Raw genomic sequence first — 25,621 nt, 5'->3', positions numbered from 1 at the left:
AGACAAAGAAAGCTGCAGGACAGCATTGAGGAGCAGGCCTTCCATCCCACTGTGCTTTTCAGTGCTGGTGGGCCAGTCAGGGCTGCAGCAGCCAACGCCGACCACGGCAGCTTAGAGCCTCCTACCCGGCTCCTGCCCTGCCCCTCGGGGAAGGCCATCTCAGCCCCTCCTGCTCACCCAAGCAGCCGGGTCCCCAGGCCTCTGCGAGCCAGTGGGGTGGCAGGGCCAGGGCTGCAGCACAGCCTGGGTTATGCTGGAGCCATGGTGCTGTGGCTGAGGCAGCCCTGCTGACATAGCATTGCTCTTGCTTTGCAGCACTACCCTGGACATGTGGAAGTCGATGCTTCACCTGCCTGAGACTCCTGCGAGGATCTTGGAAGAAATACACAATGTTCTCCAGGACCCACTGCTCTGGGAGATCTTTGACATCACCGCAGCGGAGCTGGGCCTTCTTCATCTAATTGTGAGTTACCAGACAAGGCACTGTGCTCTGTTTCAGGGCTCTCCTGCCCCAGCACCCAGATTCTCCTGCCTTGCCCACCCCACCCAGACTGGAAACCTAGGGTTGGGCAGAGGCAGTCAGGACTATGGCAGGGTCAGGGATGAAGCCATGGCATCTGCACAGGCTGAGCAGGCTGAAGGGCCGGGGAGGGGAAGTGCTCCTGGCCACCCAAGTCTGGTGCCGTTTCTGTGGTAGATTCTGCCGGCCAAATGCTCCGCAAAGCTGTGACTGGTCAGAGGGCAGGAGAAGCAGGCCTGTGTAGTGCTAGGCCTGGAGCACAGGGGGACCGTCACGCTTTCCATGGACACTGCTGCCCCAGGCCAGGCTGTGTTCTCCCAGCGCCCTGCCAGTGAGCTGCCAGAGGAGCCAGGAGATGCAGGCTGCACGGAGTCCTGCTGCCTCTGTCCGGCTCTCACCACTGCCTTTGTTTCAGGTGATGCCTCCCACTGAGAAGACCCTCAGAGATTTATGTAAGCCTGCACTCCTCCAGAATATTCTGAAGATGGAAAGCCTGCCAATACTGTGGCTGGGGCTCAGAGGCCTTCTCCTGCTATCAGAGAGACGTGAGACGGTGAGCAGGACCTAGTCAAATGAAGCCCTGTTGGCAGCGTGGTGCTGGGGTGGTGGGCATCGTTGTGCCGTGGCCTTGCCTGAGACTCAGGAGTTGGGGTGGTGGGGCCTGGGGAGATTTCCTGGAGCTTTCCTGATGGGTTACCTGGGGTAACTGTACAGGGGACAAAGAGTCCTTGATCTCCTGCCATCATTCTCCTATCTTTCCCATCACTCTCTGTGCACCCATGACCATCACCTGCTTGGATTCTGCTACTGCCATTCCGGTGGCTTCTGCCAGGAAGCAAGGCGTGTGGCAGGTGCTCTGAAACCTGAGCTTTTAAACCAGGGAGGCCAGTACCCTTTTGATGATAAGGAAATTGTGTGTTTTGGACAGGCAAGAGAAATATGGGCCCTGCTGCCAAATATCATGAAGGCCATGAGTACTGGCAATACACATGTCACAGTGGAGGTGATGAATGTCTTCAGAAACATGATGAACCATCTGGTGAAGAGAGAGGCCAGTTCCATTGCTCCGATGCTGGCTGAGAAGATCCTGCCTCTATTCAATCACGTAAGTCTGGTGTGGGAATCCAAGCTCTGTGGATGCGTGCTCAGCAGGACGGCCTTATCCGTTCTCTTGGCTCCTTTGGGCTTTTGTGGGATGTCTTCAGAGCCATGCAGCTCAGCCAGCCTTGTCCCTGTCAGCTTTGTTGCTGTCAGTGATGCAAAGCCTCTGTGTGGTGGCCCATACTGCAATGCACAAAACACTTTCTGCCAATGGTTGCTCTCAAACCCACGAGCACTCCCTTTACTTCCAACACCAGGCGTTGTCTCCGGGTGTTGTAGCAGGGAGGTGGAGTCTAAGCAGGCAGCTCGAGCCCCAGAGGCACTGCTGAGGGCCAGGCCTGTCTCCTCCTTGGCTTCGGGCCTGGGGAGCTCTGCTTGGCCTTTGTAGGGTGGCTGGGGGAGCACTGTGAGACAAAGGAACCTCGTGATGTAAACCTGTTGCACTGCTTTGCACCAGCGCACAGTGTCCTTGTGCAGAATGGGACTGATGCATCTCCTTCCGCATCAGCCACGCCTTTGCTCATGCTCACCATGGGCAGCGAGAGTGTGGCCTGAGGTCCTCCCGTCCTTCTCCCTCAGGTGTCAAGTGAAGTGCGAGAGAGTTCCATCCGCCTCTTCAAAGATCTGATGGAGGCTGTGGTGTGGTGGCAGAAGGGAAACATGAAGAAGAACGTGCATGGGGGCCTGCTTCCTCTGCTCTTTCGGATGAGTGATGAAATCCCGAGTGTTGCACAGGTACGCACTTCAGACCTGACCAGGCAAGGCTGTGCTCAGTTCAGGGGTGGACTGGGAATTGTGGGCTACTTCGGCAAGCATTCAGACACCTGGGATGCGTGTCTGTGGTGCCAACTCCCAGCGTCTGTTCTCTGTAGGCCGCTGGGGAAACCCTGGTCACTTGTGCAAAGTTCCTGAGGTGGAAGAAGCTCAAGCGCCTGGCCCAGGAACAGAACACACTGAGGATTGAGAAGTGCTTGGTAAGCACAACCCCACAGCCACAGCCTCTCTGGTTGTGGGAAGGGGATGCTGGCAGGAGGGATGACACCAGCAGCTGGGTTGGGTCTGCAAGCCTAATGCCTTTGTGCTCTACTCCAGCTGTACGAAAACCGGAAGAGAGTGGAAGGTTACCTGCGGCAGAGCCTGCCATACCTGAAGGATTCTCAGGCCTCTGTGAAACTTGAGGCAGTCAAACTCATCTGTGAGTGTAGCCCCTGAGTCCCCTCTTTGGCCCCTGCCCTGCCAGCATGGTGCAGCCCTGCACCCCCCAGATATAAACTGCCTGCGCTGGTAGCCCTGATGGGCGCCTTGATCAGTTCCCCGCTCAGGCACTGTACCTTCCTGGGCACAGCAGGGGAAGCAGCTGGACTGGCTGGGCTGCAGCCAGTGCTCCTGGGAGCGTGTTGCTGAATGGGGGTCTGATGGGAGCTCTCTACATAGGGCGGGCCGTGGAGCAATCCAGGATTGAAAGTGAGGAACTGATGAATGAAATCCGCAGTGGTGAGTGAGGGCAGCGCTATGTGTTCTGGGACTAGGGATGGGGCAGAGCCTGGGCAGTATGCAGCCGTGCCTTGTCAGGCTGCAAGGAAATGCTGCACGGGCAGGAGGACACTCCTGAGGCAGGTGGGGCACACTTGAGCAACGGCTTCCAGCTGATCCCTTGGTCTCACACGAGCCTCCGGGCCAGGAAAAGCAATGAGTGGGGCTGCCATTGCCCAGGGGGGATGGTTGCGGGTCTCTGTGGGTTAGTGGGTTTCATCTCTGCTCTGCTTCCTTCTGTTGCAGCCCTTCAGCCTTTGGAAGATGACGTCAATGTGACAGTTTGTTCCATGGCAGCCATGACAACTCAGGTGCTGGGACAGCAAAGACAGCCGGCAGCATCTGCATGGCACTGACTTACAGCTCTGTGCTTCTTGTCCATGCTCTGAGCAACATACTGGCTCATTTTGCTAGGCCTTTGATGGATAGAAGGCGATATACTAACCATTCTTCTAACTTTCTTTGAAGTACCAGAAGTACTTTGAAGTGCCAGAAGCAAAGCTCCTGCTTACTCAGTAGTGCTTTGTGCCTGGGCATGAGTGTCATGTGGAATAAGAGAAATGGATTTTTATTTCAAGAGAAGAAAAAACATCATGGTAACATGGAGAGTTACTTGGAGAGACAGAAATTATGACTTAAAGATGGTTCCATTTTGAGTTTACATATCAAAACCGGGAAAAGAATGATTCCCCTAATCTTTCTTCCTGCCATTTAAGTTTTAATAAGAAAACATATCAGAAACAAGAAAAGAGAAGGCGAAACGTGAATGAAGGCATAAGGAGAATCACAGAGACCCAGGGCTTGGAAGGCTCCTCATGAGGTCATCTCTGGAGAGTTATAAGATGATGTAGGACTATAATGGAAGATGTGTCAATGGAGTCGGATGAAGGTCAGGAGACATTTGTCGATACAGCAGATGGGACCACAAATTGTGGAAAGGTGAAGAGGAGTAGGACCAATGAGAATGAACAAGGAAAAGCAAAGCAACAAATTAGAAGTAGCCACGTGGCCAACATCGCCCAATCCGAAGTTGTTTGTCTACACATACTGTTGATGTTTGGAATTAAGTGTCTTCGTATTATGACTCTTGTGGTATCCGTCGACCTCCTCCCGCAAATGGTGACCCATTGGTGAACAAAAAAGGTTTGTATTTTTTTAATATATATATTTATATATTTATTTTTATATATAAAGCGCCTATCACCTGATTGATAAACATTCTTTGGAACCATTCTGATGGCAGGGGTAAGAACAGGAACCTGTCAGTCCCTCAGCATTTCTATTGTGGAAGACCCTGCAGGAGAAGCCCCAATTGGAGGAGGTACTGTCCCAGCGGGACCAGAGACAGGGAGGTACTGTCCAAAGAGACAGGGAAAGTCATCGCACGATGTAAGAGTCATCCAGAGAGATGAGCAAGTGGGGGCAGGATGGGGGTGAGTGCACCTGCAGAAGAAGCAGCAATTAGCAAACTCCTTCTGTGCTCTCTCTGTAAGAGAGCACATACCTTCTCTACAAGAGGGCAAAAAGTTTATGATCACTCATGTAAATTGCAATTTATCAATAGGTTACATGATGCACTTAATGAGGAAGTGGCAGAAGAGGATGCAGAAAGTGCCGTTACCAGTTTCATGTAGAGAATGCAAATACGGACTGTCGTAGGATTTTACTGTCATTACCAAGACAAGGTACCCTGGTTGATAGGATAGAGACTTGCAATAGGGTGGGATCTACAGAGTTCTCAATGACTGTCCCAGCAGAGGCTCTTGCCACTGCTTTACGTCCCGGCAAAGACAAAAGATGTTTCAGTTGTGGGAAGCCGGGTCATTTCAAAGCACAGTGCCAATCAAAGCCTTCATCTGGCGGTATAAAAAACCGGGGAAGGGCAGAGGCATTTGTGCGCCGTCATAAGAAGGGGTATAACGCTCCTGATGGTCGCTCGAAGTACTGTGCTAATGGGTCAGTCCTGGCACCTGCCTGCGGGAAGGAAGGCCGGTGAGCGCGATGGGTCATCCCTGGTGTTATTGATGCACGCTATACCGGGTTCATGCAAATAATGTTTTGGACATCAGTAAATATACTGGCAGGCTGCAAAGTTGCCCTTAAGAGATGTTGGGCCAATACAACTGATGTAAAAAGGGGAGAGAAGGGCCTTGGATCAACAGGAATTGTGGACATTTACTGGGCAATAGACATGAAGAAGAAAAAAGCTATGACATCTTCTGATACTTTTGCGATTCCGTTTACCTGTCCACAAGTACAACCTAAGGAATGGAAGCGTATTTTGCTGATTGGCACAGGGGTGGATGTTACCATTATAAGTTCCCAGGAATGGCCTAAAGTTCAGCCATTAACTAATTCCATAGCAGCCTCACTGGGGTAGGGGGCTTGCTAACAGCACTACAGAGCACGGCAGCACTGAAATGCATCGGGCCTGATGGTTCTTCGTGCTCTCTCCAACCTTATATAGCACCCCTTCTGATTGACCTGCTAGGAAGAGAAGTTCTGTCACAGATGGGCTGTATGGTATCGGCCGCAATTCCTTTTCAGCAACAGCCACTGTAGAGCGGCTGAGCCTGAAGCTCCAGTGGAAAACTGATAAACCGGCATGGTTTTTCCAATCTCCTGATAGGTAGAAAGCAAGAAATCAATGGTTCATCTAATGAAGAACATTCTTCAAATGGGTAATCATTCTCACCTCAGTCAGTTTACTTTCCGCATGTGAGCCTCAGCTTCTGACTCTTCTCTCCCATTCCAACTTTCCATTCTATTCCTTGTCCTAAAAGAGGAAAAGGATGGAACTTGTGTGACTTGTACTCAGGACACCAAGCCAGCTTTGCATTGTCTCAAGAGTTTTTCCTCACTCTCTTTTTTGCTGAGACTTTCACCCCTCTCAGGACTCTAGGTCAGTGTTGCTAACTAACCTCCAATGACAACACCGGTTCTTTCAATACTCTCATGACAGGGGTTTTGTTGGCCCGCTCAACACTTCCTATGAGCACATAAGAGACTAATTAGAGGACCAGTCTGTTGTGGTGGATTGGAGTGATCTTGGGGGCAGGGGACACGTGAGAAGTTGTCATAGATGAAGTGCAGAAACATTTTGTATCCAACTCAGCTGGCCTCCAGGCCAGGAAAAGCAATGAGTGGGGCTGGCATAGCCCAGAGGGGATGGTGGCAGGCCTCTGCAGATCAGTGGGCTTCATCTCTGCTCTGCTTTCCTCTGTTGCAGGCCTTCAGTCTTTGGAAGATGATGCCCACCTGGCAGTTCATTCTCTGGCAGCTGGGATAATCCTGATGATGAGACATGAAACGCGTCCAGCAACAGTATGGGACTGGCTCATGGCACTATTCAGCTAGCACTGTGAAACCACCTGCTCAGAAAGGGAGGGGGGATGCGTTGGGGGAGGGGGTGGGCGAGGGATTCGTAGACAATGGTTACAAACAAACAAACAAACAAAAAATTAAAAAATTAAAAAAAAGAATATATGGAGGAACTTTAACTTTACTAAATCTAACAAAATCGAAGAATTGAGAGAAACAAATGTTTCCAAACCTATTCTTAGATCTTACCTTAGAAAAAATGCAGGAGAAGCACACATATTTTATCTTCACGGAAGCCGAGAGGGAACACGGAGAGCGAGAGAGGCTGGTGTCTGGCCAGGAGCGCCACCCCTCTGCCACTCCCTGCCACAGCATAAACTCTTGAACTCCCAGCTTGAAGTTCTGATGTGCAATACCGGCATCAAACCACAACAACCTTGTATTGAAGGGCAAAGTTTTACCATCCCCAAGCCTAAATAGCATGACCAGGTTGCTCGCAAGAACTTTGAAAACAAGAGAATTCCCAAGACCAGACTTTGAAAACAATGTCTTCCTAAAGCATGGTGATCTGTCATCACAACTCTGCTCACTGGATACTCTGACCATCCCCCTCTTCAAACCAGATTGTATGAGTGGCAGGATGGTTGTATGGGCTGTGTGCACGTTTTATAATGCCTACTTTTTCTAGTTCCTGTACTATCCTTGATATTTCTTCTTGTCCCCCAGGGAGTCTATACTGTCTTACATTAGTAAACTGGTGTGGTTTCAGCAAACAAATAGTATTTGAGCAATACAGACAATATTGAGGGGCCATGCAAAACGTAATCTAAAGTACCAAATAATCATATTCCAATACCAAACGTAATCTAAAGTACCAAGTTGCCAAAGCCGGAACTCTCTCACAGACGTCCAGAGAGTCAGACTTCATGAAATATCCATTGTCCCAATCCCTGAATAACTCTCGGGCATGGACACTTTATACTCCCATGGTAGGAGATGCTTAACCCCCACTTTCAACCATGTTGGAATGACCGGAATGGTCTGTCCCCTAAATCCACCAATCATCACTTTATTACCCTTACATTTAGATGGATCTCCATACATAATTGATGTTTTCACACCGGTGTTTAATGAAGCCATTACTCTTTGAACATCTATTTCTGACCAGAATACTGACAGTTCAACACAGGGCCTCTGGTTCCATCTGGAGGCCCTAAGAGAACCAGTGTCCCTTGTCACTCCATGAATTTTGACAGATTGAGAACTTTTACCACAGGTGGCTCAGGCATTGTAGCCCAAGACAGCTGTGGAGGATTTCTCTTCCTATTTGGTACTATAAAATCAGCTAAATTCCAGGTTGTAGTAGGTGCTTTTTGTAGTATTTGGACTCCCAGTTGTCACGGTGTTATCCGTGACAGTGACCCAAGGGAAAACCGAGAAGGGAGAGGGGAGAGAAAAAAAAGAAACTGCGTCAGTGGCCGCGCGGCCGCCCGAGCAGAGCCGCGCTCCGGGAGGGGGAGGGGGAAACGGCGGGAAGGGATGGGTCTACAAGAAAACAACGGCACGATTTGAGAAGGAACGGTAACTTTACTAAATCTAATAAAATTGAACAATTGAAAGAGAGAGAAAGAAATTTCAAACCAAAAGCTATGAGCTTACGCTAAGGAGGACCTGCAGGGGAAGCACACGTGCTGAACCTCCACGGCAGCCCAGAGCAACGCGCCCAGACCGAGCGCCGCCCGCATCCCGTGCGGAGCTCCGCCCCTCCCCTCTGCTGCTCCCCCAGCATTAACTCCTTCACTGCTGCATGATGCTCTGATGTGGAATACCGGCATCAAAACCACAAAACCACAACACAAGTTTTCTGGGACTACTCTGAAACTCTGATTGTTTCTTAATTGTTTCCATAACTGGAATAAAATGTGGTTGGGCTGTCCATCGATTTTGGCAAATGCAACCCCGGCCCGTATAAGATCATTGAACATGGTTTTCTGAGACACCTGTATGGGGCCTGATCAGGGTGTCTGTGGGGCAGTCTTCTGGGTTCTAAGTGGGAAGGCCTCGGCTTCCTCCACCATGCGAACATTGCTCATAGTTCTTATGCGCGCTGTTTCCCCCAGGTCTGCTACCAGTTGAGCTGCTTGTTGGACAGTGGCTTCTAAAGCTACTAACAGATTTAGTATGGACACCAATGTCCCATAAAGATGAGAAGGGGCTTGCTGCAATATCAGGTCTCTCATACCTACCGAGAATTTTTCCGTGTCTGGACCTTCAAATGTGTCGGAACACTTGGCCTCTCTCATACTCAGTTCTCAAATGTACGTTTGGAAGTCCTCCATAGAGGACCATAAACCCGTAAGAAGCAGTAAGTCTGTTTTATAGGCCAAGTTAGTCGGCCTGCCGCCATCAACCAGTCTATAATAGAGTCGTTTTCTTTATTATATTGGATGGTGGCATTTAATCTTTGCCTCAGGGCTGGGAGTAGGGTTATAGAAGAGATCTTGGACATTTCTGTCCCATTAACTATTACACTTTCAGCTCCTGCATCTCATAGTAATAATAACCACTATGGTATGTTTTCCCTAGGCTTTTGATGGAACCGCTGTACTAGGGGTTTTTGCCAGACGGGATGGTGGAAGCTCCCTGCAGGTCAGTGGGTTTCATCTCTGCTCTGCTTCCCTCTGTTGCAGCCCTTCAGCCTTTGGAAGATGATAGCCATCTGCCAGTTTGTACTTTGACAGCCAGGATAATCCTGATGCTGAAATGTACAACGCATCCAGCAACAGTAAGGGAGTAGAGCATGGAACTGTTCAGCTAGCACTGTTGGGGGCTGGGGTTGGAGGAGGGGCTGGGCGAAAGTTACAGAGACAACGGATGTTTAAAAAAATGAAAGAAGAAAAAAAAAAGTACAAAAATTAAAAAAAGTAAAAAAATAGAAAATAAAATTCGTGGAGGAACCATAATTTTACTAAATCAACAAAATCGAAGAATTGAGAGACAAATGTTTGCATACCCAATATTAGATCTTACCTTAGAAAAACTGCAGGAGAAGCACACATACTTTACTGCAGCTGAGTGAGCACAGGGAGAGAGAAAAGCTGGTGTCTGGTCCAGAGCTCCACCCCTTTTCCACCCCCTGCCACAGCATTAACTCTTGAACTCCCAGCTTGGTGTTCTGATGTGCAATACCGGCATCAAACCACAACGACCTTGTATTGAAGGGCAAAGTTTTATCATCCCCAAGCCTAAATAGCATGACCAGGTTGCTAGCAAGAACTTTGAAAACATGAGAATTCCCAAGACCAGACTTTGAAATAAATACTCTAAATACTCTCTTTCTGGATGCATGAATTTTTCCTCTTATCTCTGACTCCCTCCTGGAAACTCTTCCTTTTGTCTCAGAGACTCTCTCCCTCAGTTTTGGAGACTCTCTCCCTCTCTAGGACCGTATTGAATAGGGCTCAGTGCTTTATCTTTACACTGACACATGGATGGTGACAAATGCTTTAGGGGGGTGATTACAGCAATGGAAACAAAATGAGGTTGGAAATGATAGAGTCCCTATGGATAAGGATCAGGGGGATAGTCTTTAGGAGTGACATCGTGGTGGGGGTCTGTGTCAGGATGAAGAAATAGACGAAGTGTTCTATAAACAACTCGTAGTTGTTGCACTATGGCCAGCACTCGTTCTCATGGGGGACTTCAACTTCCCTGACATATGCTTTAAATATAATACTGCGCAGAGGAAGCAGTCCATTAGATTTCTAGAATGTGTGGAGGATTGCTTCCTGACACAGCTGGTACAAGAACCTACCAAGGGAGATGCCTTGCTAGACCTACTTTTCACTAACAGGGAAGGACTAGTAGGAGATGTGAAGGTTGGAGATTGTCTTGGCCAGAGTGACCATGAAATGGTGGAGTTTGCTATTGGTGATGTCAAGAGGGTGACTAGCAAAACTACTACCTTGGACTTCCGGAGGGCAGACTTTGACCTGTTCAGGACACTTGTTGCAAGGGTCCCTTGGGACTTGCTCCTGAGGGGTAAAGGAGTCCAGGAAGCCTGGATGCTCCTCAAGATGAAATTCTTCAAGGCTCAGGAACAGGCTGTCCCGGAGTCCTGTAAGTTGAGTCGGAAGAGAAAAAGACCAGTGTGGATGAACTGGGAACTTTTGTTGAGACTCCGAGAGAAAAAGAGAGTCTATGTCCTCTGGAAGATGGGACAGGCTACTTGGGGAGACTAGAGAGAACTGGCCAAGATTTGCAGGCAGAAAGTTAGAAATGCTAAAGCCCAGCTTGAACTTAGACTGGCTACAGCTGTAAAGGAGAAAAGGAAACCCTTTTACAAATACATGAACAGCAAGAGAAAAACTAAGGAAAATTTCTCTCCTTTACTTGACGAGGCAGGGAATATAACCACAGATGATAAGGAAAAGGCTGAGGTTCTCAATGCCTTCTTCACATCTGTCTTTAATAGACAGAGCAGTTGTCCACAGGGTACTTGCCCTGACCAGGAAGTCCGGGACAGGGCGCATAATGCACCCCCTGTGATCCAAGCAGAGATGGTCAGAGATCTACTCCTCCATGTGAACTGCCACAAGTCCATGGGGCCAGATGAGATCCACCCAAAGGTGCTGAGGGAGCTAGCAGAGGTGATTGCCGAGCCACTTTCTGCCATCTATCAGCATTCCTGGTTATCTGGAGAGGTCCCACAAGATTGGAGGCTTGCTGATGTGACTCCCATCTACAAGAAAAGCCGTAAGGAAGACCCGGGGAACTACAGACCTGTCAGTCTGACCTCAGTATCAGGGAAAGTTATGGAGCAGATGATCTTGAGGGAGATCACACGACACATGCATGGCAACAAGGGGATCAGACCCAACCAGCACGTGTTCACCAAGGGCAGGTCGTGCTTGTCCAACCTCATCTCCTTCTATGACTGGGTGACCAGACAGGTAGATGAGGGAAAGGCTGTTGATGTAGTCTACCTGGACTTCAGCAAGGCCTTTGACACGGTCTCCCACAGTATTCTCCTGAGGAAACTGGCAGCCCGTGGTGTGGACAGGTTCACTCTTCTCTGGGTGGAGAACTGGCCGGAGGGCCATGCCCAGAGGGTAGTGGTTAATGGAGTTAAGTCCAGCTGGTGTCCCGTTACGAGTGGTGTCCCCCAAGGGTCAGTATTGGGGCCCATCTTGTTTAATATCTTTATTGATGACCTAGACGAGGGAATTGAGTGTACCCTCAGTAAGTTTGCAGATGACACCAAGCTGGGAGGATGTGTCAAACTGCCTGAGGGTAAAGAGGCCCTTCAGAGCGATTTGGTTAGGCTGAACAGCTGGGCTGAGCTCATAGGTTCATAGGTTCCCGAAGGGAGGTTGTGGTGAGGAGGGGGTGGGCCTCTTCTCCCTGATAAATAATGACAGGACGAGAGGGAATGGCCACAAGTTGCGCTGGGGAAGATTTAGATTAGACCTGAGGAAACATTTTTTCTCTGAAAGAGTGGTCAGGCACTGGAATGGCCTGCCTAGGGAGGTGGGTGAGGCACCATCCCTAGCGCTGTTCAAGAAGCGTTTAGATGAGGTGCTAAGGGATTTAATTTAGTAGTTGGGTAGGGATAGTGATAGGAGGATGGTTGGACTAGATGATCTTGTAGGTCCTTTCCAACCTTATGAACCTATGAACCTATGAACCTATGGTTGGCAACGAAGGGGTAAACCTATTTGGGCTGCTGAACTGTGGAGAGACATTGCTGCCCACATAAAGCATATGGTTGTAAAGGTGCACCATGTAAATGCTCATGTTCCTAAGAGCCGGGCAACTGAGGTACGACAAAATAACCATCAGGTAGATCGAGCTGCCAAAGTTAAGGTGGCTCAAGCAGACTTGGACTGGCAACACAAGAGTGAATTATTTTTAGCTCGATGGGCCCGTGAGACCTCGGGCCATCAAGGAAGAGATGCAACATATAAATGGGCTAGAGACCGAGAGGTGGACTTAGCTATGGATTCTATTGCACAGGTTATCCATGACTGTGATACATGCGCCACAATTAAACAAGCCAAGAGGATGAAACCTCTTTAGAGGGAAGGGTGATGGGAAAAGTATAAATATGGGGAGGCGTGGCAGGTTGATTATATCCCCTTGCCATGTTCTCGCAGTGGTAAGCGTTATGTGCTCACTATGGTGGAAGCAACCACTGGGTGGCTTGAAACATACGCAGTACCCCATGCTACTGCCCGAAACACCATCTTAGGGCTTGAGAAACAAGTCCTATGGCGACACGGCACTCCAGAGAGAATTGAGTCTGATAATGGAACTCATTTCAAAAATTCTCTTGTAAATACTTGGGCCAAAGATCACGGCATTGAATGGATTTATCATATGCCCTATCACGCACCAGCTTCTGCTAAAATTGAAAGGTACAATGGGTTGTTAAAAACCATGTTGAAAGCAATGGGTGGCGGAACATTTAAGCACTGGGAGAAGCATTTGGCAGAAGCCACCTGGTTGGTCAACACCAGAGGATCCATCAATCGCGATGGTCCTGCCCAATCCAGATCTCTACCTACTGTAGAGGGAGATAAGGTCCCTGTAGTACATGTAAAGAACATGTTGGGAAAAGCAGTTTGGGTCCTTCCGGCTTCCGGAAAGAGCAAACTTCTCCGTGGAACTGTCTTTGCTCAAGGACCTGGATCCACATGGTGGGTAATGCAAAAAAAATGGGGATGTTCAATGTGTACCACAAGGGAATTTGATGTTGGGGGAGTGCAGTCAGTAAATCCATGTATATACATATATATATGTTGTACGTGTGTGTGTGTGTGTGTGTATTTAATGCATGTTAATCATTGTTCTTCTATATATATATATATGTATCATGATGAAGTGATGTGGAATAAGGGGTGGAATGTCATGGTTTTATGATTTTTGGTACTGGTATTCCACATCATAACATCATGTAGTGCATTTGGAGTTAAAGAGTTAATATTCCAGCTCGGTGGATCATCGATAATTCCAGGTATACCTGTCTCAGAAGAGAAGAAGAACTACATTCCCCAGAGGACTTTGCGATGCTTTGCGTTCTTACGAGTTTACGCTCAGAGGAAAAGATAAAAACTGTCTGCAGTCATGGGACACACTCTTTCCTTTGGGATTGACTCAGCAGTGGGTGCTCACTGCCATCTCGCCTTCAGCGTTAGCGTAAGGCCTTTGGTTTAGACACTCTCTCTTGCTCATTGTATTTGATTTATTAGCTTTAATTCCAATTATATTGTATTATATTGTGTTATTTTGCTTTCCGATATCTATTTAGTAAATTAGCTTTCCTCCTCAGATCATTGCTGCTGTTTTGTTTCTAGGCCCATCTCCACTTTCCCTTTCCCCCTTTCCCTTTCCTGGGGTGTGGGTCCATGCGTCTCCTACACCAATCGTCACGGAACCGGGCCGAACCTGCCCGTAAACCATTGACATTGCCATAATCAAATCAGTCATGGGGATAAATTCATCTTAGGAAAAAATAACAATAAATTGTTTGATTAACACAAAACTGGACAACATACAATGAATTATCTGTGAGTATCAGGGTATGGAGCTGGTTTCTATTTGAGAGTGATATTTCTCTCTGCTGTTAGTGTCTCTGTCATCAGAAGCAGCCAGGAGCACAACAGCCCACAGCAGATGACTGCTGTCCTGAAGAAACTGATATGATTTTTCCCAGCAGAAACTGCAACTCTGTGCTGCCTGACATAAACTCAGTCTTATGCCCTGAAGAAATTTTAGCTAATAATTAAACAAAACAAAACACAAAACCACAACATAATGTGAATATAGTAACTTAATGTATATAGAATACTTGTATAAGTTAACCTAATACATAAGTCATCTGAAGTGGAGAGTATAATTCTTCAGGAGAATGTCTGTATCTTCTGCACAACATAGCTCCCACAGATTTCAAGCAGTCTTTGAGCTTCTCTGCTCCTGGAAATGAAGTTAAGCTAAAAAGAAAAAACAACAAAATACCATTTTAAACTGAAGTTTGAATGTGTGGGGGCTCCAATTAATTCCTGTTCATGGCAAACACTGGCAAGAAGCATCCCCTGGTGGATTCTGGTGCTAATGAACAACCATGAGATGCTTCTTAGCTCCCAACATCTGTGGGTTCCATTCCTAAAAAGAACACCATAGCCTTTAAATACTGCCTTATGGAACAAGACACAGTCATATGGCACAGACATAGGGCACATAATGTAGCCTGTATTCATTTTTCTTTCAACTGAAGTACCAAACACATATTATTTTACATCTAATTCATGTTAGATAAGCTCATAAAGGGTGTTAAAATATCACAAACCTCTCTAAGTCTTATCTCTCACTTGTATAACAAATGAAAATACAAATTAAGTGTAGGTGTTTTGTTTCCCTGTTTATCTAGCAGGTCCATGAAATGTGGAAGAAGGGTCTGTCCACATGGGAAGAATGTAGGAAAGTTGTCAGAGCCTTTAGGGATGCAATGAGGAAGGCTAAGGCCCTCCTGGAATGGAACTTCCAAAGGTGGTAAAGAATAACAAGGAAAGGGTTTTTTTAAGTATATCAGTGGCGAAGGGAAGACAAGGGAAAACATGGGTCTTCTAGCAAATGAGGTGGGTGACTTGGTAACAAGGAACACAGAGAAGGTAGACTCTGAATTCCGTCTTTGCTTCAGCCTTTACTACAAAGACTAGCCCTCAGAATCCCACATCCTGGAAGTAAGAGAGAGAGTCCACATGCCTACCCCTGTGACATACTGTAGGAACCTGCTATAGTAGGGGCTTGGACTTGGTGATCTCTTGAGGTTCCTTACAACCACTGCAATTCTATGATTCTGTGAATTATTTGCTTTTGCTATTCAGGAGTTCTTTCTGATAGTAGTTAATGTTCTTACCATCACCAGGTGGCTCAGTAGATGGTATGGAGTGTCAACTAGACCAAATCTTCAGCCGAGTTTCTTAGGCCATGCAGCATACATCATGAAAACCTGCCCTCAATTTTCCAAAGTCATACCACAGCCAGTGTCATATTGGTTACCTGGGAGTTCTGACACTAGAAACTTATGTCAGACCCTTGTGAGTATGACACTATCGACATGACATATCAACAGTGCAGAAAACGGGTGTGGCAAAGAGCCTTGTAGAAATGTATTTGTGTTCCTGGTAGTACCATATTCTGAAGGTGTACTGTGACCTGTGTTATGTGATCAGTTCTTGCACAGTTGTGTCATTCCTGTGCCTGTACATTGTAAGCTGCGCACTGTAAGATGCTTTATTATTCAAATAATTTGCTAATTCTATAACATGCTTTTGCTGCATGACATTATTGGCAACTTAAACATGAACATGACAGTGCAAGGAAATAGCTGACAGAGTGGAGTAGTGGCCCAGCAGAACTGGCAGCTTTGTCATCTCAAGATTAAGGAGAAGGTGATTGGTTTTTAAATTTACTCCTTTGTGTATTTGGCTTCTTATGCCTTCCTGGGGAAAAAAAGTCATAGGATGAGTCTTTGTGGACAAAGCTGGTCTGGTGCAGGATTGAGGGTTTTCCACGGGAGTTGCCAAAGGAGATGCTAACTGCAGCTGCTCTCTCCTGCTGGCTCTGTGTCACCTGAAAGGTGACCCATGCGCTCAGATGAGAGTACAGAAGTCTCCTAGTACAAAGGGTCTTCATGCTACTCACACAGAAGCAGCGGAGGGGAAGCAAGAGAACCTCATGAAACACAATTGCCTAGAAACTCATCTCAAATTGATAGTACTGCCAGCACCAAAGTGAGCCGAGATGATACATGGAGAATAGACAGACTCATATTGCCAAAGCATCCCTGTGAACCAGAAGCAACTGCTGCTTGTCACTGCAAGCCATGGCAGTGGTCCCGGGGACGCTCCTGGCAAACTGCACAACGCTCTCCTGGCTATGGGTACTGTTATGATAAGCAGTGCCCTGATTTCACTGAAGAGGATTATCCTTGTGGTCCCTAAACCTGTTCACCTTGGGTTTCCCATCGTCTCACTAGTACCTCCTACACAAACATTGCCATATTTTTGGTAGTGCTACAGCCGTCTCAGTGGTCTTTCTTTCATCCGTTACAGGTGAAGAACAACTACAGTCTGTTGGTATGAATTCTGTGTATAAGTTGATTCAACCATACTGACAACCCTATGTATTGATACCAAGCCTTTTCTCTCTTTTCCCCGTCTCCAGTTACTAAATGTAATACTTCAACTGGAAGACAGGGAACATTACTTCCATTAATTTCTGTAGTATAAAAAGTCTTCCCTTATGCACTGCAGCCAGGATAGGAAGGGAGAGTTTCAGCACAGAATCAGAAACACTCACGGAAGGTTTCAGTATACCACATAATCTAATCACAAGCAGAAACCTGACTTAATAACATTTTGCAATGATTATTATACTTTCGATCCATGATCCTGAAAGTACTTAGACATGAAATAACTCAAAGTCAGGCTTGGAGGCAGTGGTAAGGATTTTGTTTACTGTGCGTGAAGAAGTGATCAGTGAACATGAAAGAACTTTACTTTGTAAATAAGGAATGATGCACATTGTTTACATTTGCCTTAGAATCCACAACACAAAATTAGATTGGAGAATTAGTGCACGAGACCAATTAAAATAAGTTCTTGATGGTTTAGGGGAGATCTGTACGCACCTGTAGACTCACTCATTCCTGTGACACCTACTGATACCTCTGTCAACGGCTGAGTCCTTAGCAGTACTTGCCAGTTGCTGAGCTTCTCTACTATCTGTCAACACACAGTTGGCCCCACTATCTCAGAATCAAAGTAACCAAGTGACAGTGGGTTCATTTGAGTGCCATGAAAAAACCTTTCTTGAACCTCAAATTTCAGTCACTTTCAGAAGTCTAGTAGTAATGGTGACAATGCCTTCCTGAGCTTCTTCTTCTTCACTGTTAGTTTTTGGTTTTTTTTTAACTTCCTTGGTGTCGGTGACAGTGGCCCTGTTGAAGGCCCTTTCCCTGGATTTTCTTCCTTTCCTTCCTCCTCCTCTCTTTTAGTTTTGTTGTCACCTCTCTTGATGTCAGTGACAGTGGACTTGTTGAGAGCCACTCCCCTGCATCTTCTTCCTCTACTTTCTCCTCGTACTTTTCCTTCCACTTTAAACAAGGCTATGCTTGTTTAAATTTCTGTCCTCTTACAGAGGCAACTGACATCGATTCTGGTGCCTCCTGTACTTGATCAGGTTGCTCGCATTCAATCCTCTTTTTCTCTAGGTTGACACAGAATCTGTCCGCTTTGAATTGGAGGGTGTCTCATTCAGATTGGAAGATGTCTCATTCAGTTTGGAAGAGGTCTCGTTTGCATTGGAAATTCTTTCTCTTGGAATTAGGATTCTTTCTTTCAATTGGACATTTTCCCTTTTGGCTTGGAGACTTTCCTTCTCAGTTCAGAAACTCTCTTGCACAACTTGGAGACTCTCCTCCTTGACTAGGAATACTCTCTGGACGCATGAATTTTTCCTCTTATCTCTGACTCCCTTCTGGAATCTCTTCCTTTTGTCTCAGAGACTCTCTCCCTCAATTTTGGAGACTCTCTCCCTCTGTAGGACCGTATTGAATAGGGCTCAGTAGGCATAAGCCGGCACTGAAATAATTTGTGCCTCCTCAGAACTGCTAGAGCCACAATATCCCTGTCTCCAATATCTGCTTAGGTTCACAGGATCTTGCAAGCATTCAGGAGTAGGGTTTCATTACACCAGCAATGCCCGTCTCTCTAAGGTCTCTCCCATGTCCCTCCACACTCCCTGTCACTCAGTATTCTCCAGCTTTGGGGCAGGCCTCCTCAAAACACTGTATACACAGATGACGATGAGGAATATGTTGCTACTGGTGGGCCAGACAAGGTGCAACACAAGGCTTAATGCCCCTCCGTTCTGGACATCCCCAGCCCATGGAGAAACAGGTTGGACACACGGTGTCAAGCGCCGGGTTCCAATTTATTGCTGCACAACAAAGCCTTTTATACCCGTACACTCGAAGCGCCTGCTCTGCCCCAAGGTCCCGTGACACCCGATCTCACCCGAGTCCCTCTCTCCCATGAGCCCTTCATGAGGCTACCACGAGCACCGGAGACCCGCGGCTCTGCCTCGCAACCCTACAGAATACATTCAGGGAGATTGACAATATGATGGTGGACTGAGCATTCAAAGAAGTATAAGATATTGAAGGGAGAGGCTGGAAACCGGATTAAAAATCACACGTTCTGCAAAGCTAGTGACTTCCTCTGGCATGTAACATTAAATGTTCAAACCATACAACACTGTATGCAGGCACGAAATAGGGGTTTCCACCAGTGCTTTTAATTTCTTACTTGAATGTGCCGCTCCATAGAGTATAATGGTGGACTTAATTAAGGTCCAGTACATTCTCACTATTAAAAATAGGTACATGATGAAATATAATCTCTTGAAGAACAGTTTTATGGGAGAAAACAAATATGTTTTTTGGCATAGTGCCAAAACAAAAACAAAAACAAAAACAAAAACAACTGGGGCAGCACTCAGGGAGTTTAGACAGTTCCCAGGATGATGACAGTAATCTCAGACTTGTAAGGACTTGCAAGCCTGCACTACAGATAAGAATCATAGAATCACAAATCTCTTGGAAAGAGTCCAGCGCAGGGCCACAAAGATGGTGAAGGGCCTGGAGGATCTCCCCTATGAAGAAAGGCTTAGTGAACTGGGTCTCTTTAGCCTTGAGAAAAGAAGACTGAGAGGGGACCTGATCCAGGTTTATAAATAGCTGAGGTGTGGGGGACAAGGTGTGTAGGCCAGACACTTTTCAGCAGTGTGTGGAGACAGGACAAGGGGAAATGGCCAGAAACTGCAGCACAGGAGGTTCCGCATGAATGGGTGCAAGATCTTCTTTACGGTGAGGGTGACGGAGCACTGGCACAGGCTGCCCAGGGGAGTTGTGGAATCTCCTTCTCTGGAGATATTCAAGACCCGCCTGGACGCCTACCTGTGCGACCTGGTGTAGGGAACCTGCTTTGGCAGGGGGGTTGGACTCGATCTCTAGAGGTCCCTTCCAACCCCTATGATTCTGTGATTCTGTGATACTTGCACTGTCCCGCTGTGGCCGTCTATGGCCTCACAGCAGAAGCACGAGGGCCTGGACAGTCTGACAGCTCTTGCATAGCTTTGTGGGTAAGCAGGCACACACATCCTTCCCCCTGGAGAAGTTTCTTCTGAACCATTTGAAGCTGTGGCTCGGAAACAGCCCCGCCCGGGCGGGGTAGCATGTCATAGCGGGGCCCTTTGTGACTCATCCCAAGACACCCATGGATAGCTGGTGCCGACCAGAGACCACTCAGTGTCACGCAGGACAGGGAGGGGACAAGGCAGGAGTGTGCGCGTCTGGCAAGGAGCCCCCGAGCGCAACCCACCTCCAGCCTCAGCAGCTCAGTGGCTGCCCCCTCACACTAGCAGTGCGCATCCAGGAGGATGGAGAACAAACCCCCAAGCAACCCCAGTGTGGCCTGGGAGAGGAAAAGCGATTCTGACAGGAGAACACCTCCACCGGAGCCCTGTGAGGAGACTGAGGTGCAGGTGCTGAGTAATGGTGAGTGAGGGTCCCCACCCAGCACTGCGGGCAGGGCTGGGCCAGCGAGTGCCCCCTGCTCGACACCAGGGCCCCTTATCCTCACAGCCACGGGCACACTGTGCCAGGGGAGCGGGCACACGGCTGGACAGGGCAGAGCTCCTTCCTCTGCTCGCGCCTGCCTTCGGCCCCTCTGCAGGCTATAGCAATGCTCACTCTCCTCCCTGCTTAGATGCTGACTGTGTGCCTGTGTGTGAAGGGGAAAAGGAGGCTGCAGTTTTCATCAAGGCCTACGTTTCTGATGTACACATGAAAAAGGTAACTGCACGAGCCTCCAGCTCTGCTGTGCCTGCATCTCCGGATTGTCCCTCCGGCTCTGCTGCCAGGCTGCAGGAGGGCTGCTGGCTGTGCACAGCTGCTGCCCTCCAGGCATCCCGCACTGCTTTGCACCCCATGATGGTTGGTCCCTACGGCCATAGCTCTCCCCACTCACACTCCATCTCTGTGTGCCCACCAGGATCTGGAACAAAAGGTGCAGTTCCTGAACAGCATCCGCACACTCTGCAGCACTGCTGCCAGAACGGGCTTGACACAGGGCCTGGATGTCTTCTGCTCCACAAACAGTATAGCAGAGAATATCAGGGTGAGCGGACATGGCCCCTGTGTAACTCTACCCTGTGAGGACAGGGCTGGGGCAGGGGGAGGCAGGGAAATCATGCACAGGCACCAAGATTCCTCAGGCGGGATTCCAGGTGTAGCTGAGTGGGGTGTAGTACACCCAGCAGTGGGGGTGTACAACAGCATGTGTGTGCCAGTGCTGGTTAAGGGGCACTGGAGCTTCTCAGGCCCTGCCAGGCAGTGCTAGGCTTGCTGGTGCTGGGCGTGGTGGCTGCCAGGTGCCATCCCAGTTGTGCTTTGCAGGTTCTACTGCTCGAGGAGCCCACAAGGTCGCTGAGCACAACACTGCCATACCAGAGCATGAATGCCATTGCTGACTTGAGGTACCTGCCCAGCCCCTGGTGTAGCCAGCACATCCCCAGGCCATGATCCCGGTGGCCCTGACCCTATCAGTGAGGTATCCCCCATCTGGGCAGGGATGGCCTCAGCTCTCCCGTACTCCAGCCCCGTGGAGGAGAAGGCACCTCCTGGCAGGGCTACCCATCTCTCCCAGGGAGTCCTGCCCAGGGGAGGACTTCTTCTACCCCTGCCTCAGCATCGAGGCACCGCTCCTAGCATCGAGGTCTCTCTATTTGCAGCAAAATGAAGGCCATTACAGAGGATGAAATATCACATCTCCTACACATGTGCTTCAAAGTCATCTTCTACCTTCCTCCAGAAGAGGACTTGAACACTTGCCTCTACAACCCTGTACGTAGTGGGTGAACTGCAGACCTGGTGTCTCTGGGTTGCCCCCTTGGATTACTTGTGTCCAGAGATTACTGACAATCCTTGTGGGGCAGGATCTTGCTTCCCTTCACCCCTTCTCTCTCACGTTTGCTGTGGGCCAGGCAACCCACCCTGCTTGCAGCGGGCTCTGCACACTGCAGCTCTGCAGCCCTGGGTCCTGTCCCAGACTGTGCATAGATCTGCAGGTGTTTTTGCTCAATAGTGAGAGGAGTTCACAGCAGTCTTTTGGAGGTGAGAGGGACCTCTGAGAGACTTCCATATCCTACTATCCTCCTTGCAGACCCTGCATGCTATGGATGAGATGCTGCAGATATTGGTGGCGAACTATCCCACCCCCAGCGTCAATAAGGAGCTGCACGGCATCTTGGAGGTCTGTCTGTTGCAGAGCTCTGTCCCCACACCTCTCTTTGATATAATTTGTGCCTTCTTCATGGGAATGGAACTGGGAGCAGCTGGAGTGGCCATCAGCAGCTCCCAGGCAAACCAGAAGCTCTTCTCCTCACAGGTGCTGCTGCCTTTCACCAGCTCGGAGACCAAAGTTGTGCGTGACAGGGCAATGGTGCGGATGTGGAAGGTTTGTGGTTTCCTGGCCAGCAGTCACTGGGGGAAGGTAAGGAGCCAGGACCTTTCCAGCCAGCCTGTCTCCCCCCTCCCTGCATCCCAGAGCAGCCTACAGCTCAGGGGTACTGCGAGATGAGCTTGGCTACTGTTGGGAGCCCTCAGCATGCTTCTTCCTTAAAAGGAGGGTCTTCACCTTTCCTTTTCCTCCAGTCTTGCACCTTGGCCAACGTTCCACCCTAGTCCATGTTCACTCTCTCTCAGTTTGACATGTTTTTACTCCCTTCCTTCTTTCCTTCCTACAGTTACTTGCAGAAAGACTTCTCCCTTCTCAGAGGACTGATTTCGTCCTCATGACTCTTGAGACCACCATTAAAGACAGTAGGATTAAGGAGAAGAACAGAGCCAAGATTATACTGGATGTGATTCTGACAAAGCCTGGCATCTGGCTGATGGATGTAAGCAGTATGGGGCTGTACTGCAGTGCACTGTCTCTGCTCATTCCTGCCCAGCCCTGCCCTGCCCATTTTTTTTCTGAAAGAGTGGTCAGGCACTGGATTGGCCTGCCTAGGGAGGTGGTTGGGGCACCATCCCTAATGCAGTTCAAGAAGTGTTTAGAGGAGGTGCTAAAGGATTTGATTTAGTAGTTGGGTAGGGATAGTGATAGGAGGAAGGTTGGACTAGATGATCTTGTAGGTCCTTTCCAACCTTATGAACCTATGAACCTACGCTCTGTCCTGCCCAGCCCTGCCCTGCCCTGCCCTCCACAGCTCGTGAGCATCCAAAATCATTTTATGCCAGGAAAGAGCAGTGGGATGGACAGCAGTATCAGTGGCAATGGGGCAAATGTCTGCAGTCCAGCAGCAGCAGCGATCTCCCTGTCTCTTCCAACCAGGTACCAACGATTGTGGAGTTCATCCACAGCAACCTGGGAAGCATCAGCACATCGCTTCAGGAGATCCTTTTCTCGGTGCTTGATGTGCTCAGCAACCACTTTCCTACGAACGTGATGATGAGCGTGTTGACGAGACTTCCACAGAATAACAGGTACCAGCCCTGACAGTCCCACACATTGATTGCATGGGAAGAATAGGACTTGAAGGATGCTCTGGCTGCCAGAGACAAAGAAAGCTGCAGGACAGCATTGAGGAGCAGGCCTTCCATCCCACTGTGCTTTTCAGTGCTGGTGGGCCAGTCAGGGCTGCAGCAGCCAACGCCGACCACGGCAGCCCAGAGCCTCCTACCCGGCTCCTGCCCTGCCCCTCGGGGAAGGCCATCTCAGCCCCTCCTGCTCACCCAAGCAGCCGGGTCCCCAGGCCTCTGCGAGCCAGTGGGGTGGCAGGGCCAGGGCTGCAGCACAGCCTGGGTTATGCTGGAGCCATGGTGCTGTGGCTGAGGCAGCCCTGCTGACATAGCATTGCTCTTGCTTTGCAGCACTACCCTGGACATGTGGAAGTCGATGCTTCACCTGCCTGAGACTCCTGCGAGGATCTTGGAAGAAATACACAATGTTCTCCAGGACCCACTGCTCTGGGAGATCTTTGACATCACCGCAGCGGAGCTGGGCCTTCTTCATCTAATTGTGAGTTACCAGACAAGGCACTGTGCTCTGTTTCAGGGCTCTCCTGCCCCAGCACCCAGATTCTCCTGCCTTGCCCACCCCACCCAGACTGGAAACCTAGGGTTGGGCAGAGGCAGTCAGGACTATGGCAGGGTCAGGGATGAAGCCATGGCATCTGCACAGGCTGAGCAGGCTGAAGGGCCGGGGAGGGGAAGTGCTCCTGGCCACCCAAGTCTGGTGCCGTTTCTGTGGTAGATTCTGCCGGCCAAATGCTCCGCAAAGCTGTGACTGGTCAGAGGGCAGGAGAAGCAGGCCTGTGTAGTGCTAGGCCTGGAGCACAGGGGGACCGTCACGATTTCCATGGACACTGCTGCCCCAGGCCAGGCTGTGTTCTCCCAGCGCCCTGCCAGTGAGCTGCCAGAGGAGCCAGGAGATGCAGGCTGCACGGAGTCCTGCTGCCTCTGTCCGGCTCTCACCGCTGCCTTTGTTTCAGGTGATGCCTCCCACCGAGAAGACCCTCAGAGATTTATGTAAGCCTGCACTCCTCCAGAATATTCTGAAGATGGAAAGCCTGCCAATACTGTGGCTGGGGCTCAGAGGCCTTCTCCTGCTATCAGAGAGACGTGAGACGGTGAGCAGGACCTAGTCAAATGAAGCCCTGTTGGCAGCGTGGTGCTGGGGTGGTGGGCATCGTTGTGCCGTGGCCTTGCCTGAGACTCAGGAGTTGGGGTGGTGGGGCCTGGGGAGATTTCCTGGAGCTTTCCTGATGGGTTACCTGGGGTAACTGTACAGGGGACAAAGAGTCCTTGATCTCCTGCCATCATTCTCCTATCTTTCCCATCACTCTCTGTGCACCCATGACCATCACCTGCTTTGATTCTGCTACTGCCATTCCGGTGGCTGCTGCCAGGAAGCAAGGCGTGTGGCAGGTGCTCTGAAACCTGAGCTTTTAAACCAGGGAGGCCAGTACCCTTTTGACTGTGTGCCTGTGTGTGAAGGGGAAAAGGAGGCTGCAGTTTTCATCAAGGCCTACGTTTCTGATGTACACATGAAAAAGGTAACTGCACGAGCCTCCAGCTCTGCTGTGCCTGCATCTCCGGATTGTCCCTCCGGCTCTGCTGCCAGGCTGCAGGAGGGCTGCTGGCTGTGCACAGCTGCTGCCCTCCAGGCATCCCGCACTGCTTTGCACCCCATGATGGTTGGTCCCTACGGCCATAGCTCTCCCCACTCACACTCCATCTCTGTGTGCCCACCAGGATCTGGAACAAAAGGTGCAGTTCCTGAACAGCATCCGCACACTCTGCAGCACTGCTGCCAGAACGGGCTTGACACAGGGCCTGGATGTCTTCTGCTCCACAAACAGTATAGCAGAGAATATCAGGGTGAGCGGACATGGCCCCTGTGTAACTCTACCCTGTGAGGACAGGGCTGGGGCAGGGGGAGGCAGGGAAATCATGCACAGGCACCAAGATTCCTCAGGCGGGATTCCAGGTGTAGCTGAGTGGGGTGTAGTACACCCAGCAGTGGGGGTGTACAACAGCATGTGTGTGCCAGTGCTGGTTAAGGGGCACTGGAGCTTCTCAGGCCCTGCCAGGCAGTGCTAGGCTTGCTGGTGCTGGGCGTGGTGGCTGCCAGGTGCCATCCCAGTTGTGCTTTGCAGGTTCTACTGCTCGAGGAGCCCACAAGGTCGCTGAGCACAACACTGCCATACCAGAGCATGAATGCCATTGCTGACTTGAGGTACCTGCCCAGCCCCTGGTGTAGCCAGCACATCCCCAGGCCATGATCCCGGTGGCCCTGACCCTATCAGTGAGGTATCCCCCATCTGGGCAGGGATGGCCTCAGCTCTCCCGTACTCCAGCCCCGTGGAGGAGAAGGCACCTCCTGGCAGGGCTACCCATCTCTCCCAGGGAGTCCTGCCCAGGGGAGGACTTCTTCTACCCCTGCCTCAGCATCGAGGCACCGCTCCTAGCATCGAGGTCTCTCTATTTGCAGCAAAATGAAGGCCATTACAGAGGAT

The sequence above is a fragment of the Cyrtonyx montezumae genome, unplaced genomic scaffold (genome assembly GCF_038088225.1).
Source record: "Cyrtonyx montezumae isolate F1298 unplaced genomic scaffold, pur_monq_1.0 scaffold_34, whole genome shotgun sequence".
Taxonomy (NCBI): domain Eukaryota; kingdom Metazoa; phylum Chordata; class Aves; order Galliformes; family Odontophoridae; genus Cyrtonyx; species Cyrtonyx montezumae.
The sequence above is the reverse complement of the archived record's forward strand: the minus strand, read 5'-3'. Positions refer to the sequence as shown.